At 41.1% G+C, this 18392-nt stretch overlaps 1 pseudogene across 1 annotated transcript; it reads left to right on the forward strand.

Annotated features, from left to right (window-relative positions):
• The first annotated feature begins 9993 nt into the window (after nucleotides 1-9993).
• Nucleotides 9994-11331, forward strand: LOC307194587 (4-hydroxybenzoate polyprenyltransferase, mitochondrial-like; annotated as a pseudogene). The gene is made up of 2 exons: nucleotides 9994-10421; nucleotides 10636-11331. The product of its transcript is annotated as a 4-hydroxybenzoate polyprenyltransferase, mitochondrial-like (transcript).
• The last annotated feature ends 7061 nt before the right edge of the window (nucleotides 11332-18392 follow it).

Genomic DNA, 18392 nt, shown 5'->3' on the forward strand with positions numbered 1-18392 from the left:
TAAAGTAAGAAACAGGCCTGGGAAGAAGTCGGGTGAGTTCAGCCTTTGTGGAGTAGTCCCAGCAAAGGAGAGGAAGTGCTATGGCTGGAGAGGAATCAGACCAGCTGAGGGTTACCTGAGAGATGGACACTTGGGAGGAAGGTTACTAAGATACACAGGGTAGCTCAGGTATGGCCTGCTGGTAGTCTTAAAAACTTAGGGCTTAAAAAGTGAAATAATCCAAAGCTGAAACAGAGAGGAAGTTAGAACAGGTGTGCTGGGGAGTGGTTCCAAAGGCAAGGGAACCTTAATGCAAGAAATTTATATCCATTTACTAACAATGTTCGAAAGGGAAAGAATTATTTGTGACTAGAAAGTACAGCAGTTTGCAACAAATCTCAAGAACCAAAGACGAGTAGAGTTTTTAGTCATTCATCTGAGAATCTTTGATTGAACACCTGTGTGCAACTAACAGTGCCCATGGGAAAGAGGCTGGGGTAATGTGTCAGACTCGGGTTTTCACAGAATCCATACAGTTCTCAGTTAAGCCATTTTTTAAAAAATACTGAAGTGAACCCAGGATGCCAAGTTATTGATCTGAAATTTAAAATACACATTTGGCGGATGGGTCCCTTGGGATAAAAATTCAGTCCTACAGCCAGAGAGCCAGGTATTTCCAGTAAGCCTGAGGAATAGCCGAGGAACATCTCGGAAGAACCAGGGCTGATTCTCAACTTGGAAGTGCTCTTACCTAGAGAATTGGCTTAGTTAAGTTTCTGGTAACAAAGTAAAGAAGATGCACTTAAATTAGCTTCAGCAAAAATGGTGGCTGAGGGAGAGAGCTTAGGAGGAGATTGGGGTACCTCAGAAAATTAGAAGTTAGATAAACAGGCTAGATTTATTCTAGAGACCTCAGTGACAGGTGTGGAGACTTCACTGTGGGGCTCTACAGTTAGATTCCGAGCACTTTCTTCAGCCAGCCTCTCGAGATAAACATTGGCTAATGATGGGTCCTGCTCTCTAGTCAGGTGGGCAGGTGATACAGCACAGCACGGCTGTGAGACCCACCCCTAAGGTTGGGAAAATAGTTCTCACAGGAAGAGTCCTGTATCCCGGGAAACACCTCAGTTCAGGCAAACTGGGATGGTTGGTCTAATAAAACAGCCCAGAGATACTGATAAACTGTTTCTTTGGATTTCCTTTTTCCAATATAACTGTCGAATGAATAAATATGCCCTTCACAGCAGAGTTTTGGTGAGGCTCAAAATTTCAGCAAAAATGTACTAAATGCTTGCAAAATAAATACAGCTAGTACCATGAAATCAAACACTCAGACTTCAAAGGTAAAGTTCAGTCGTCTTTAACGAGAGGGCTCCAACCGGAAGGCTTTCTTGCCTAGCCTATGATCTACCTCCAGGTACCGGAAGCCATCTTTAACCTCTACCACATATAAGTGAGTCTGTGGCTGTGACATCCTTTTCCAAATCCCAGCCTAATTTGGTAGTCCCCCCACGCAGGGTGAGGGAAACAGTAACACAGCAAGCCTGATTGCTCACTACTTATGTCTTCGAGGGAATCATGAGTGACCGCTGGCCAGCTCCTGGGAATGCTGCCCTCAGAATGTTCGTTATGTGAGTGACTGACGATTTTGTTATATACACTTGAAGCAACGTATCATCCTCTACTGGCTTTTCAGGTTGCTTTACCAACACCAAGATTGCTGATGTGCACCTGATTTCATCGTTGGGGTTCTAAGTCTTGTTTGCCAAGTCTGGTTGCAGAGCAGAATAGGCCTATGGGACCAGGAGTACCGCCCCCCTCCGCCTCCTGCCCCCTGGCCTATAAAAGCCATGGACCTTGAGGCACATTAGGGCTTCCCCAGGCAAGGACATTCCGCACACGTCCCTATAGTTCAGTGCTGGGAAAAGAGCATTCTTGTGTGGCCTCGGACAAGGAAGGTCTTGGAAGCCTGTGACAAACCTCTCTGGACCCCCCCTGTTGCATATTTTTTCCTGTTGCTTTTGTTCTGTATCCTTTGTTGTAATAAACCTTAGCATTGACTATTAACTGCTATCGAGCCCTTCTGGTGAATCACCAAATGAAACACTTACGGCGTCTTTTCTCTCTACATCATCAGTTGTCAAACCTCATCAGCATCTCTTGCCTTCTCCAGGAAGAACCTATTCACAATGAAAGCCCCAAAGCAAGTTTTACTAAATATTACCTGGGGTGTGGGGTGTTGGAGGGTTAGATAGTAAAGGGACTTTTGACACTGCACATGCCACCGTGTGCAACTTCAGAAAATCCCATTTGACATATTTTTCCCCCAAGTCGGCCTGGCTGTGCTGTGAACTAGAGATTTTCTCTGTCCGCCCTTCCTCCCACACCAATACTCAGCCTGTCCTCTATTCTCATGAGTAGTTCAGCTCTGTCCTCATATCTGCCAGTTCATCTCAGAGGAACAAAAGTTTGGAGTCATCAGGACCCACCCTCCTGAGATAGCAGTTTACTGGTCATATCTTTTTATTTCCAGTCTGCTTTTGAAGATCTCACTTCTGCTCCCTCCCTTCCTAAATGACTTACCTTAGTATTCTTTCTAACCACGTATATTATTTTCCCTGAATGGAGTTCTGGTAAGTTTAACTCTTTCATCTGATTATTTTTTAAAACTACGTGACATAGAGCCCAACCTGTAAAGTAGATAAGAGCAAAGCTGGGCTGGTTGAAACAGTCAGAGGTGAGGTCTGGAGCCTAAGTGCTCTGCCTCCCAACCTCTTTGCACCTGCTTCATCCCTCCATAATGATCCACAAGACGAAGCCTTAACCTAGGGCTTTATGCAACGGGGTTCGAAAAACGTGACTCTAAATTCTTTCAGGAGTATGAGACCTCAAGATAATAGGAATCCTGCCAGCCTGAAGCTCAGCTGCTGAGTCCCCTCTTTCTCTCCTTATTGCCAGGATGGTGGCCTTGGCTTCCTGTCTACAACTCAATCGTCTTTGTCTCAGTACAATCCAAGAGCCTCAAGATGGACACGAAGTTCACACAGAGTTCCAGTCTCCTTGACTGTGAATGTGTTGCTGAGGAGATCCTCAAGTCCTTCCAGGTGTATCTAAGGTGGAGCAGGTGAAGAAATCAAAGTGGAAAAGAGACACAATGTCAACTAATCCATTTCCTGTCCCCTACTCAAGAATGATGCCATTGCCAAGAATTGCTTTCAGGTTGCCGAAATTGTAGTCTTTCTAAATAGGTAGGGTAAGAAACCTTAAAAAAAACGTTGACCTTTGGTTACATCTAGTTCTGGAGGTCTTTAATTTTAAAAGGACAAGATATCATAAACCAATCTTCTGAACCCTCTGTTTCTCAGAGATTTGGGGAATTATTCCTAGGTCCTAAGTGTATAACTTTAAGCTTCCAAAGTTATATACATGCTTACTGAAAATGTGGCAAAATCACACATCGACATAGTTTTTAAGAGTGAGGTATCTGGTCTAAATAAGCAATAAAATACCCAAATATATTGAAGATGCCACTTTAAGGATACAATTCTAGCAAGCAGCCGTTTAGTTTTCTTCAGGGGAAGGGCACACCTTAAGTTTTGGTAAATGATGTATTTTCTTCCAGTGTCTCCAATCTACTGTAACCTATCATGGAATCGTGGTGTGTTCCAAGCCGAAACCAAGCTATATTTCTTTTTAATTTCCTTTCATTTTCTTTGTATTTTGCCTTGAAAGTGACTCAAAGTCTCAAGAGATGTGGAACTCATGGTTCACAACACTTCTGCTCCAGATAGAGGGATTGTATTTTTAAACTGATCCCTAAATAGAAAGATCCAAAGAAGGAAATATGTGAAATATGAAAATCTCTTCTCAAAATGCATGAGAGCCTCATAAATTTGAAAATGTTCTTCCCTCATAAACTGTTCCAAAAAGAAATATTTAGTACTTACCACCTGCATTGGAGGCAATGAAGCAAGCAAGAGACCGCTCTTTCTTGCTCGAGGGGGAGAAGCTAGTGAAACAAGACTCTTTCTTCACACACACACACACACACACACACACACACACACACACTACACACAAGCAATAATACTTACAAGGCCAGCAGAGATTTCACTGCGGTACTTATTGAAGAAGAGTTCATAATCAACGATGCCAGGAGTTGCTCCACACTGGTTGTCACTATGCCACAGTTCATGGAAAGCTCTCCTGGTCTAGGTGGAAAAGCATGACCTTGTAGCTGTGCAAAGTTGGGTTCAGGATCTGATTTGCCATTACCAGCTGTGTGATCTCCAACAAGTTCCTTAACCTGCCCATGCCTCATCTGGCTAACCTTTTAATAGAATTTAGCATAACTCCCATCAGGTAGTGCTTAGCACACACCAGGTACTGTGCTGAGCGTAGTCACTAGAGGCGGTCCTGAGGGAGATGAGCCAGAAGCCTCATCCACAGCAGCAACCTTCAAGTCCAGGACTTCTGGGCAATGTACAGTGGTCTCTTCATTGGGGCTGATGCCCTGTTATGTCTACATTAGGTCTGGATGTGATTCTTCTTGCTCCAAGTCTTATGAACCAAAAAGATAAGTTATCAGCCCTCAATATACTATACACTGAGAGTCAGAGGCAGGATAAATGAGCTAAATACTCCTGGAAGTCCAGGTCTGTAGCAATTCTAAAATACTGCTGGGCCGGGCTTCCCTGGTGGCGCAGTGGTTGAGAGTCCGCCTGCCGATGCAGGGGACGTGAGTTCGTGCCCCGGTCCGGGAAGATTCCACATGCCGCGGAGCGGCTGGGCCCGTGAGCCATGGCCGCTGAGCCTGCGCGTCCGGAGCCTGTGCTCCGCGACGGGAGAGGCCACAGCAGTGAGAGGCCCGTGTACCGCAAAAAAAATAAAATAAAATAAAATACTGTTGGGCCAACCTGAGGAGGGCTTCCTACCCTGGGATAGGATAAGTTATTTAATTAAGTTCCAGTTCTGCCCTTAAGAACTGGATTCTTCCTTTTATGATATCCTGTTTAGCCTTATCAGAAGTGGGAATGAGTGAATAGCTCTTCCTTAGGTGTGAGGCAGTTTTTCCAGCCCATTTTCTACTCAGAGAAGGTTAGGCCCAAGGGTTGTTTTAAATCCTGAGCAGTCAATTTCTCTTCTCCAGGCTAGTGGTCCCTTTAGCATTTGAACTCACTCGAAAAATTTAGTCCTATTCTTGTCTGATTCCAGTGAATTTCATATGCCAATAGCCATACCCACAGTTCTTTGTGAGATATACTTCCTTTTTAAATTCGAGCTTATTTTGAGATAAAATTAATATATCATACAATTCACCCATTTAAAGTATAAGATTCAATGGTTTTTCGTATCTTCACAGAGTTATGCAAACTTTGCCAGTACTTACAAAACGTTTTCATCATCTCAGAAAGAAACCCCACACCCGTTAGCAGTCACTCCCGATTTCCCCAACCTTCTCCCACCCCAGCTCACTCTACTCCCAGCAAGAGGCAAAAATATACTTTCTGTCTCTATGAATTTGCCCATTCTGGACATTTCGTATAAATCGGATCATATAATATACGGTCCTTTGTGCCTGGCTTCTTTTACTTAGCATAATATTTCCAAGGTTCATCCACATTGTAGCACGTATCTGCACTTAATTTCCTTTTATTGATGAATAGTATTTCACTGTATGGATATACAGTATTTTATTTATCCATCAAGCAATAGACATTTGAATTGTTTCCACGTTCTTTCTATTATGTATAATGCTGCCACAAACATTTATGTACAAGTTTTTGAAAGGACATAAGTTTTCATTTCTCTTTACTCATACATCTTGAATTTTCTACATGTCTTTGCTTTATTGCCTCTCTCTCTATCTCTGTCTCTTTCTGTCTCAATTGCAATTACCATGGGCCTATCTTTGGTGAGAAAGACACACCTTAATTCATTCACCCTATTTGGTTGGGAAAGACACACCTTAATTCACTCACCCTATCTTGTCCAACTGAAAAGATATAGCAGGTGTCACCTTAACCCATACAGATTTTAACAATATACCTTATGGTTGTATCTTGCTTTGATCCTCGCTCCAGGGCTATTTTAATCAGACTTTGTTATCAGAGCATTGCTCAATGCTACTTTTTACTGTTTGTGGATCAGAAATGGTTGCATTTTGCAACCTTATTAATTCCCAAATTTGTAGACACTCTCTATTCCCTTTCCTGCTTGCAAACTGGCCAATTGTTTTCTGAGCTCATCTATTTCTTATAATACCTTGCCAAACATAGTCATTAACAACCAACACAGGCTATAAACATTCTATTTTCCAACCTCTTCTTCTAAGGCTACAAATTCTTGAGGACTTGATGTGCCCACCAAATTACCTCAGATGACAATTTTATCAAATGTTTTGCCACTGCATAATGTGGATATACATCCATTCATCCTCCAATAATAGTTTTCTGCCACCTGCTACCAGCCCCTAAGCCAGTACCTCATTGTATGGGAATTTAATTAAAATAGAACTCTCTATGACATCCAGGCTAGACTAGGTGATGCTCTGGTAAAAAAAAAAAAAAACCAAACCAAACCCCCAGCATCTCAGCAGCTTAATTTACAAAATTTAGTTCTTGCTTATGCTACGTGCTCAGTGCAGCTCACCAAGGCAATGAGAAAGTAAAAATAGCTTGGACAGTAAAAATCTGTCCTACCATTCATCAGATTGGAATAAAAGACACAGATAAAGCCAGCCGCATAAGTTAACAGGAAACAATATTTCCCCCAAGGACACACAGCAGCTGGAAAGTGTCATAACAATCCCCTTCGTTAAGTGACTACCACTTTCTTCCTCGCTGAGAAACTGTTCTCTAAAATCGGAGACTATCAGAAATGTAAGTAATTTGATTTAAATTGTTGTTTGAAAAGATATCAGTAAGAGAGGAACAACCTACTCTTGCTGGGCCGGGTTGGGGGGGTGTCTAAGTTACTCTGATGCAGAGAGCCATCTGGATTTGCAGCCCAGATGCAGAGTTTCAGATAAGGGGTTTCTGCACACAGTGTCCCACATCTATCTTAGCTTTCTTTTTTCCAGGGAAACAAGACCCTGGGTCTACTTTGCAGTCTGAGTGTGATGTTGACCACTTTACACTGCCTTACTTTGCTTGGAGCCTATCAAAACACTGATTTATTTAAATTTAACTCAGACTCTACCCTGGCCCAGAATTCTCTCTATCCTAGTTCCATCTTTCACTTTGGTTGGTGAGATGCACCACAGTTTCTCTGCTTTATGATCTCCTTCATAGCAATGGGCCGATAAATTTGATTTTGCCTAACAAAGGGTTTGTTTTTGGTGGTTTGGGGTTGACTGGGCTAAGACAAGGGATTCAACTCATTGTAAACTTTTGACAATGGAAGATTTGTATTTTGTATAATGAAATAAATATAGTTCTTGTCAGGCTCTGCCTTGGCCCTAAACTGTCTTAGTTTTCTGAAGATGAGTTACTCCTTTCCTGGAAAAATGAAGCCAATTGGTCTATATGACACAAGCCCTCACTCACAAAAGCTATTAGGTTTAGAAATAACAATAGCTAAAGTCCTAAAACTTCAGGGCAATTTGAGTACCAGGCCATCTCTTAAAATTCCATTGGAGCACAGCCAGGCTGCCACTGAGCCCATTTCTATCTCTGTCTCTCTAAGACACTAATTTCCTAGATAGAGGGAAGCCCCGCACTGTGTCCTGGGTAGTTGACATCTCTCAGTAATACGTGTAGAATAAAAGAGAAGGGAAGAGTTGTAAATATGCAATCTTTTCTCCACTCTCTATCCATCAGTGCGGTTCTCCCTAAAGAATAAGGAAGTCGATATTGGGAACTGCACCAAGAAGCCTCAGAGTTAGAAATCAGGGACATACACAGAGAAAGGGGTAGGACACCAGCCATTGTCCCAACAAGAAACAGATGTGGACAGGATAAAAAGAATTAATAAGGGAAGATGAAGAATCTGGGACAAGCAATAGCAGGGAACCTTTATCACCACTTGTCTGAAAAGGCAACAGGAGGGAAACGTAGAGCCTATTAAGAGCCAACAAACTGCAAATCCATCATCAGTCACTTCTCATTCCTTCCTCCCCTACAGCCCCAGCCCTGAGCAACCACTAACATAGCTTCTGTCTCTACGAATTTGCCTATTCTAGACATTTCATATAAATGGAATCCTACAATACATGGTCTTTTGTGACTGGTTTCTTTCACTTGGCATAATGTTTCAAAGTCCATCCATCTTGTAGTTTACCTTGGTACTTCATTCCTTTTCATGACTGAATAATATTCCATTGTATGGATTATACTACATTTTGTTCGTCCATTCACCAGCTGACGGGCATTTGGGTTGTTCCCACTTTTTGGCTATTGTGAATAATGCTGCCGTAAACATTTGTATACAAGTGTTTCTGTGGCCCTATGTTTTCAGTCCTTTGTAGTGTATACCTAGGAGTGAAATTGTCAGGTTACACATAATTCTATTTTTTACCTTTTGAGGAACTGCTAAACTGTTTTCCAAAGTGGCTATACCATTTTGCATTTCCACTAGCACAGTTCTAATTTCTCCATATCCTCAAAAATGTTTTTTTGTCCGTGTTTTTGATTATTGCCATTCTTCTAATATCCATTTGATACCAGATTATTGAGTCAGCCTCTGGGATACGATAGGAATAGAGGTCTTGGTGGGGTAAATGCATCAGAGAGGGGTTAGAGTCAGGGTCTTTACACAGAGAATTGTGTAGTTGGCTTAGGAAGGTGATGAAGTTGATGACTTCTATGCTTTGGTCTTCCAATTCGGGATACATGCAGGGGATATATGTGTTGGGAGCAGAGCCTAATGGTGTCTCCCATTTTGATAGTCTCAGTCAGTTGTTTTTTTGCTTTCTGTTCTTTGGAACTACCCAGGTGCTGGAGAAATTGTGATGCTGAGAAGTTCAGAGAAATCATGGCGGACAAACAGATAATTGATGTGGAAGTGGATGTATCGTGGGAGAAGTGGTATCCTGTTTGCCAACACCAGGTTATTTGGTTCTTAGGCTAGCCCAGCTGTCTGTAGAATGTCTGGCAACAGATTGACCTACTCTGCTAGGCCCAGGTTAATATGCTCCCTCGGTCTGTGGGTGGCAGGGGGTTACTGGAGTGATTTGAAATTCTTTTTCCCAAAATTGGCATGCGAAAGGAGTAATGGAGAGACTGAGTCTATGGAGAGAAAAAGTATGCCTTGACAAGCAGAGTAGAGCAAGTGAGAATAAAAGCAAATAGGGCTGCTATGTAGAAGAGTAGTGCATCACTTTGGTGAATCACAGGTGTTAGAATGGTTTGGAACAGGCACTGGTGAAAAATGAGGCCTAATGTAGTGAGTCCCAAGGTATCTGAAGTGAGTGCAATAGTCCCTACGGGGTCTACAATGACCAGATGTCGTGGGTACCTAGTCATTGGGTCATATCAAGAGTGGGGCCATCAGAAGTGGCTTCCGAAGTTTCCAAATACGTCAGAAAGGCTTGTTGGGGGACAGTTCTGGGTTCAGATATCTCTAATCAGGAAGGACAGGTAGCTGTCCCTGGAAATGAGGATCTTCTTTCCCTTCACTTCCACCATAGCCCTAAGGTTGTTTGGACCCAGGAAGGAATCATTTCATTTGACTTTAAAGAGATTGCAAAGGATTGACTCTGTCTCTATCTCTCTTTTAATTTATTTTTGTTTTACTCTGGAGCCTATGTTCTTAGAAGAGCCAGCAGTGAATTAGCTCACTGAATATTACAGGTAATTTCTGATAATAACTGATATTATAAGTTAATAATCAGTTATTAAGCCTGGTTGGCAGGCTAAGGAGATTTGTGCTGTTATTTCTAATCTGTTTTATGGATTAGAATTTGTTTTTCTCAATAAGTATAATTAAATGTATGATCCAAATAAGCTCTGAATCTAATCCCATGATTTTTTCTGTGTAGAAATTTTTCTATAATTAAGAATGATCGGCGCTCTCCGGAGCGCCATGCTGGGCGCGGCAGGCGCGGGGCTCGTGCGGCGCCTACGGGCAGGGACGCAGGTGTGGCTGTGGGGCTCGCGCGGCGCTCCCTCACCTTACCGCACGCTGCCAGTGGGCTCCACGCGGGAGACTGGCGGCCCTCAGCCGGGCGGGGGCCGCTCGGGCGGCGGCCGAGCCTGCCTGCGGCGGCGATCGTGAACTCGGCGCCCCGCCCTCTGCAGCCCTACCTGCGCCTCATGCGTTTGGACAAGCCCATAGGAACCTGGCTACTGTATCTGCCATGTACTTGGAGCATTGGTCTGGCAGCTGAAACAGGTTGTTTTCCAGATTGGTACATGTTATCCCTCTTTGGCACTGGAGCTGTTCTGATGCCTGGAGCAGGCTGTACTATTAATGACATGTGGGACCAGGACTACGATAAAAAAAAAAGTAGATTCGTCCCAGAAAGGAACAGAGAGGCTCCTCTCAATTCTGCAGAGTAAGATGGTGGCATCACTTTTGAATGCCACATAAAGCAACAGGATCATTTAGTGTCCTCACTGAAACCCAGCGTGAGAAGCGCCTGTATCAGTTGAATAGCTGGTGTTGCAAAGTGCAGTGTGCTTCCTTTCTCCACAGAGGAGCGGCCATGGGGGCAAGGTTACAAGAACAGCAAGTCGCCCAGTAGCTGCTGGAGACATTTCAACTTTTCAATCCTTTGTTTTTCTTGGGGGACAGCTGACCTTGGCACTGCGTGTTCTTCTGTGTCTGAATTACTACAGTATAGCTCTTGGACCAGCATCCCTACTTCTTGTCATCACCTACCCGCTAATGAAGAGAATTACATACTGGCCTCAATTAGCCTTGGGGTTGACTTTTAATTGGGGAGCATTACTTGGATGGTCTGCTGTCAAGGGCTCCTGTGATCCATCTGTTTGCCTTCCTCTTTATTTTTCTGGAATTATGTGGACTCTAATATACGATACTATCTATGCTCATCAGGACAAGAGAGATGATGCTCGGATCGGGTTTAAGTCCACGGCACTGCTGTTCCGTGAAGATACCAAGCAGTGGCTCAGTGGCTTCACTGTGGCGATGCTGGGGCCACTGAGCCTGCTGGGAGTGAACGTCGGTCAAACTGTGCCCTACTACACTGCTGTGGTTGTTGTAGGAGCCCATCTGGCTCACCAGATTTACACTCTGGACATCCACAGACCTGAGGATTGTTGGGATAAATTCACCTCCAACCGAACAATAGGACTAATAATTTTTTAAGGAATTGTCCTTGGGAATTTGTGGAAAGAAAAGGAGACAGATTAAACAAAGAAAAATATAGATAATAGAATAGAAAATTAGCAAATTAAGTTTAACTGGGGATTTTTAAAACAAACTTTTACAAAATGCTCTCAGGTCTTATTACCACATAACTAGATTTGAATAACAGTCTTACAATATGTTAATGAATTACAAACCAGTAGATGAAGTTGTAGAGTATTTTTGCCTGGATTTTAGTTCAACTATGTACTAGTCAAATTCTTCCCCGTCACAGAAACCAGGAACTCTTCAGGATTTGCGATCACCTGGAGTATTTAAGTTATAATTCTCATCTGCAGTTACAGGAATTATATGAGTTTTGGCACTTTAGAAAAAAACTTGATGTGTGTCTCATCTAAATGACTGTCTCTGTAGGAAAATGGTCTCTCTTTTTAGGGCAAAGTAAAGGCTGCTACAGGAAGTTGAGGCTTATTGTTCTTTGCATTGAACTTTACTTACTGCCAAAAGTTGTAATTCAGGAAACCGTTCTGTTTTTTATATTTTAGGAGAATTTAAATCAGTAAATAAAATTTTTTACCTGTTAAAAAAAAAAAGAATGATAATTAGCCCCACATATCAGTTGCCACACTTATAAGATTAAAAACATTGCATAACTTAAAACCTGTAATATTATTTCAATCTATCTTCTTCCTGTAGCATTTTTTTTTTTTCTTTTTTTGTGGTACGCGGGCCTCTCGCTGTTGTGGCCTCTCCTGTTGCAGAGCACAGGCTCCGGACGCGCAGGCTCAGCGGCCATGGCTCACGGGCCCAGCCGCTCCGCGACATGTGGAATCCTCCCAGACCAGAACACGAACCCGCGTCCCCTGCATTGGCAGGTGGACTCTCAACCACTGCGCCACCAGCACCAGGGAAGCCCCTTCCTGTAGCATATTGATGACACTGTTCATTTTAATCCTTAGAGAGGATCAAATGGAAATACAATCAAAAACTCAAATTAGTTTTTCGAGTGGACTTTGTCATTGCTTGCTAGTTTCTCAGTTTCTGGAAGAATTCATTGTTTAAATGAATTGGGCATGGAAAATGACTCATACCCTGGTAGAGAACAGAGGTAGAATTTGGAAGGAGCTTTGCTAGAACTTCATTAGTCATTCTCTTTAATTCTTCATGTCAAATGCATAATGCTGTTTTGGCATTACTCTTAAGAATTATTCAATCTCTCCAGGAAGCTTTAAGTGTTCTGAAAACAAACATTGCCTCAGAATTTTCAACTGGTGAGTGTGAATAGAGAATGCAAACATTTCCATAATCCTCCAAGAGGGTTTGAGCCAATTTGCTGTTAATGCTCCCTGCTTCTCCCGGGAAACTCCTATTTCTAAGGTGAAGATGTTTTCAGAAAAAGTTGGCTTTATGTAAATAACCTTCAGGTGCTTTATGAAAATACTATAACACTTCTATGGTGAAATTATTTATAGACGTGATAACAAAGAAAATTACAACAGTTCCGTTAGAACCTAGTCGGCTCTTCTTTTCCTTTTTTAAAAACAGCTTTATTGAAATATAGTTCACATACTATTAAATTCACACGATAAAATTTACCCTCTTAAAGGGTACAACTCAGTGGGTTTTAAGTATATTCACAGAGTTAAATATACTAACTACAAATTTGCATATTTTTATATATAAATATAAATAATTAATTACATAAAAATATAAATACATTCTATTGTATGGATATAACACATTTTGTTTATCTTTTCCTCAGGGGATGGACATTTAGGCTGGGGTCAATACGGGGCTATTATGAATAATGCTGTTATCAATGTTCATGTACAAGTCTTTGGACATATGTTTTCAATCCCAATCATATTTTAAATATGCATTTGTATCGGTTATTGACGTGCTTTCTTCTACTGTGTGCTTTCTTCTGAGACAAAGATACTATATACTCATTTACACTGTCTCTTTCTTTAAGACTAAGTGAGGAAGAGAGAAGCTGAGGGAGGTAAAAGGGAGGGTCACCCAGGGCCCCAAAACACTCTTTTCGTGATACGAAATGAAGGGGTAAATTCACCACGGCTATCTTCCAATTGCATGTTTCTTTTTTTTTTTTTTTTTTTAAATATGAGCTTTTTTTTTTTTTTTTTTTTTTGCGGTATGCGGGCCTCTCACTGTTGTGGCCTCTCCCGTGGTGAAGCACAGGCTCCGGACACGCAGGCTCAGAGGCCATGGCTCACGGGCCCAGCCGCTCCGCGGCATGTGGGATCTTCCCGGACCGGGGCACGAACCTGTGTCCCCTGCATCGGCAGGCAGACTCTCAACCACTGCGCCACCAGGGAAGCCCCTGTTTCTTTTTTTTTATGTGAAAAAAATGTAAGTAGGCAAACTAAGAATATACACACACACATATGCATAAACCTATGAATATGTGTTTGTGTGTGTGTGTGTGTGTGTGTGTGTGTGTGTGTGTGTGTGTGTGTGTGTGTGTGTGTAAAGGCTTCATCCAAAAGATAAATAAAAAGTAATTAAGAAAGATTAGTTTTGGGCTTCCCTGGTGGCGCAGTGGTTGAGAATCTGCCTTCTAATGCAGGGGACACGGGGTCGTGCCCCGGTCCGGGAAAATCCCACATGCCGCGGAGCGGCTGGGCCCGTGAGCCATGGCCGCTGAGCCTGCGCGTCCGGAGCCTGTGCTCCGCAACGGAAGAGGCCACAACAGTGAGAGGCCCGCGTACCGCAAAAAAAAAAAAAAAGAAAAAGAAAGAAAGATTAGTTTCAAATGTAAATATCAATGTTTTGGGTTTTTTAAAATAAATTTATTTTTATTTGTTTATTTTTGGCTGCACTGGGTCTCTGTTGCTGTGCGCAGGCTTTCTCCAGTTGCGGCGAGCAGGGGCTACTCTTCATTGAGGTGCACGGGCTTCTCATTGCGGTGTCTTCTCTTGTTGCGGAGCACGGGCTCTAGGCATGCGGGCTTCAGTAGTTGGGACACACAGGCTCAGTAGTTGTGGCTCGCGGGCTCTAGAGCACAGGCTCAGTAGTTGTGGCGCACAGACTTAGTTGCTCCGCGGCATGTGGTATCTTCCCGGACCAGGGCTCGAAACTGTGTCCCCTGCATTGGCAAGAGGATTCTTAACCACTGCGCCACAAGGGAAGCCCGGGAAGCCCCTCAATGTTGTTTTTAAGAGTATCTCTTTTGAATATCTGATCTCCAGTTCTTTTTGGGAAATCCAATTTTGCACAACTAGGTCTTGAATGACTTTATTTTACCCTTGTTCTAAGAAGCAATATGCTTACTCAGGCCCAGTTTGTGATTATAGGGTAAACTCAAGGGAAATAAGGTTTTTTCCCCTGCTTGCATCTTTTCTAAATTTAATTGAAAAATCATTCTTTCTTTTATAAAATCCATTACCAATCCTCATTTTATTGATATCATCTGATAATTAAGCAATGATCTGTGTGTAATTCCAATTGCAAAGTGAACTGGCTGTGTTATGCTGACATGGTCATCTCAATAGCAAGCAGAATGAGAGAGAGTGAATGCTCTCACCTCCTGCTGGGACTTCTCAGTATAATGATAACAAGCATCGGCTCTTATTGGTGCCAGGCACCATCATCATATCATTTCATATGCATTTTGTTTAGTTATCACAAAATACTCCAATGGTACCTTATTATCTCCATTTCACAGATGAGTAAACTGAGAGGTTGCAAAAGTCCCCAGAGTCACATAGGTAGTTACTTCTGGAGCTCAAATTCAAACCCAGGTCTTTCTGACTCCAGAGTCTACTTTTTTACTCACTCCTTTACAGTGCCTTTATATGTAATGAACCTGGATGAGGGCAAATAAACCTATAAAAACATTTACCAAATGACCTCACCTGTTTAGAACTCAGCTATTAGACAAACTCCTTTGAATAGAACAGAACTAAGGGTTGGGAAAGAAACTAAAAGGACCAATATGTGGTCAAAATAGAGTTTATAAACCCCATACACTAAAATATATACACATTGCTTATAGGATAATCCCTCAGGCTCTCTCTCAGAGCCTTTTTTCATTTTTCTAAAATATACATAACGAAATACATGAAATTTACCATCTTAACCATTTAAGTGTACAGTTTAGTGTTACTAAGTACCTTCATATTTCTGTACAACAATTACCACCATCCATCTCCAGAACTATTTTCATCTTAAATACTGACACTCTATACCTATTACACAATAACTCCCCACTCCCTCCATTCCCCAGCCTCAGGCAACCACCACTCTACTTTCTGTTTCTATGATTTGACAACTCTATGTGCCTCATATAAGTGGAGTCATACTTATGGAGTCATACAAAGTGGAGTATTTGTCTTTTTGTGACTGACTTATTTAACTTATCATAATGTCTTCAATGTTTATCTATGTTGTGACATATTGGAGAATTTCCTTCCTTTTTAAGACTGAATAATATTCCATTGTATGTATTATCATATTCTGTTTTTCCATTCATCTGTCAATGGACAGACACCTGTCTTGCTTCCATGTTGTAGCTATTGTGAATAACGCTGTTATGAACATGGGTGTAGAAATACCTCTCCAAGATCTTGCTTTCAATTTTGTGTATATACTCAGAAATGGTGTTTGCTGGATCATACTGAAATTCTATTTTTAATTTTTTGAGGAGCTGCCATACTATTTTCCACAGCAGCTGTACCATTTTGCGTTCTCACCAACAGTGCACAAAATTTCCAATTTTTCATATCCTTGCCAACACTTGTTATTTTCTGTTTTATTTTAATAGTAGCCATCCTAATGAGTGTGAGGTCTTATCTCATTGTGATTTTGATTTGCAGTTTCCTAGTGATTAGTGATGTTGAGCATCTTTTCATATGCTTATTGGTCATTTGTGTATCTTCTCTGGAGAAATGTCTATTCAAGTCCTTTGACCATTTTTGAATTGGGTTGTTCTTTCTTTTGTGGTTACCATGGGGATTACTTTCAACATCCTAAAGTTATAACACTCTAATTTGGATATATACCAGTTTAATAACATACAAAAACTCTGCCCCTCTTTTTCAGTTGTTATCATAAAATTACATCCTAATATATTGTATGTTCAAAAACATAAACTAGTCTCTTAAATTATATAGAAAACAAAATGTGGAGTTATAAACCAAAGCTGCAAATAATATCAATACTAGCTTTTAGACAAATAATTCTTTAAAAAATTTTATGTCTCTTAAATCATGTACAAATCAAAAAGTGGAGTTACAAACCACTTTTACAGTAACACTAGATTTTATAATTGCCCATGTATTCATCTTTATGGAGCTCTTTATTTATTCACATGGCTTTCAGTTACTGTTTATTGTCCTTTCATTTCAACTTGTGAACTAACTTATTCATTTCTTGCAGGACAGGTCTAATAATAACAAACTCCCTCTGATTTTGCTTATCTGGGAATGATTTAATTTCCCCCTCACTTTTGACAAAGTTTTGCTGGATATAAGATATTGGTTAACAGTTTTGTTTTGTTTATTCCTTTTAGCACTTTGAATACATCAGCCCTCTGCCTTCTGGCCTCCAAAGTTTCTGATGAGAAACTTGGTGATTATTTTATTAAATCCCTTGTATGTGAAAAGTCACTTCTCTCTAGCTGCTTTCAGGATTCCCTTTGTCTTTTGATAGTTTGATTATAATGTGTCTTGGTGTGAGTCTCTTTGAGTTTATTCTACTTGGAGCCATTGAGCTTCTATGTTTATACTCATGTCTTCATTAAATATGGGAAGTTTTGGGCTTTTATGTCTTCACATATTCTCTCTGCCTCTCTCCTCCTCCTCCCTCTGGGACTCCCACAATATGTATGTTGGTCTGCTTGACAGTGTCTTACAAGTTCTTTAGGCTCTCTCTGTTGACTTTTCTTCAATCTTTTTTCTTTCTGTTCCTCAGACTTGAAAATTTCCATTTTCCTATCTTCAAGTTCAGTGATTCTTTCTTCTGTCTGCTCAAATCTACCTTTGAATCCTTCTGGTGAATTTTAAATTTCTGTTATTGTACTTTCCAGCTTCAGAATTTTTTTTAGGATTTCTATCTCTTTATTAATATTATCATTTTTTCATATCTGTTTTCTTGACTTTCTCCACATTTCTGGACTTTAGTTCTTTCAGCATCTTGAAGACAGTTGTTTTTTCTTTTTTTTTAATTTATTTTTTTATACAGCAGGTTCTTCTTAGTTATCCATTTTATACATATTAGTGTATATATGTCAATCTCAATCTTCCAATTAACCACTGCACCACCACCACCACCGCCACCACCATTTTCCCCCCTTGGTGTCCATACGTTTGTTCTCCACATCTGTGTCTCAATTTCTGCCCTGCAAACTGGTTCATCTGTACCACTTTTCTAGGTTCCACATATATGTGTTAATATATGATATTTGTTTTTCTCTTTCTGACTTACTTCACTCTGTATGGCAGTCTCTATGTCCATCCACGTCTCTACAAATGACCCAATTTCTTTCCTTTTTATGGCCGAGTAATATTCCATTGTATATATGTACTACATCTTCTTTATCCATTCGTCTGTCAATGGGCATTTAGGTGGCTTCCATGCCCTGACTATTGTAAATAGTGCTGCAGTGAACACTGGGGTGCATGTCTCTTTTGGAATTATGGTTTTCTCTGGGTATATGCCAAGTAGTGGGATTGCTGGGTCATACGGTAATTCTATTTTTAGATTTTTAAGGAACCTCCTTACTGTTCTCCATAGTGGCTGTATCAATTTACATTCCCATCAACAGTGCAAGAGGGTTCCCTTTTCTCCACACCATCTCCAGCATTTGTTGTTTGTAGATTTTCTGATGATGCCCATTCTAACTGGTGTGAGGTGATGCCTCTTTGTAGTTTTGATTTGCATTTCTCTAATGATTAGTGATGTTGAGCAGCTTTTCATGTGCTTCTTGGCCATCTGTATGTCTTCTTTGGAGAAACGTCTATTTAGGTCTTCTGCTCATTTTTGGATTTGGTGGTTTGTTTTTTTAATATTGAGCTGCATGAGCTGTTTATATATTTTGGAGATTAATCCTTTGTCCGTTGCTTCATTTGCAAATATTTTCTCCCATTCTGAGGGTTGTCTTTTCATCTTGTTTGTAGTTTCCT

This window comes from Stenella coeruleoalba, assembly GCF_951394435.1.
Source record: "Stenella coeruleoalba genome assembly, chromosome: 11".
In the NCBI taxonomy this organism is placed as follows: Eukaryota; Metazoa; Chordata; class Mammalia; order Artiodactyla; family Delphinidae; genus Stenella; species Stenella coeruleoalba.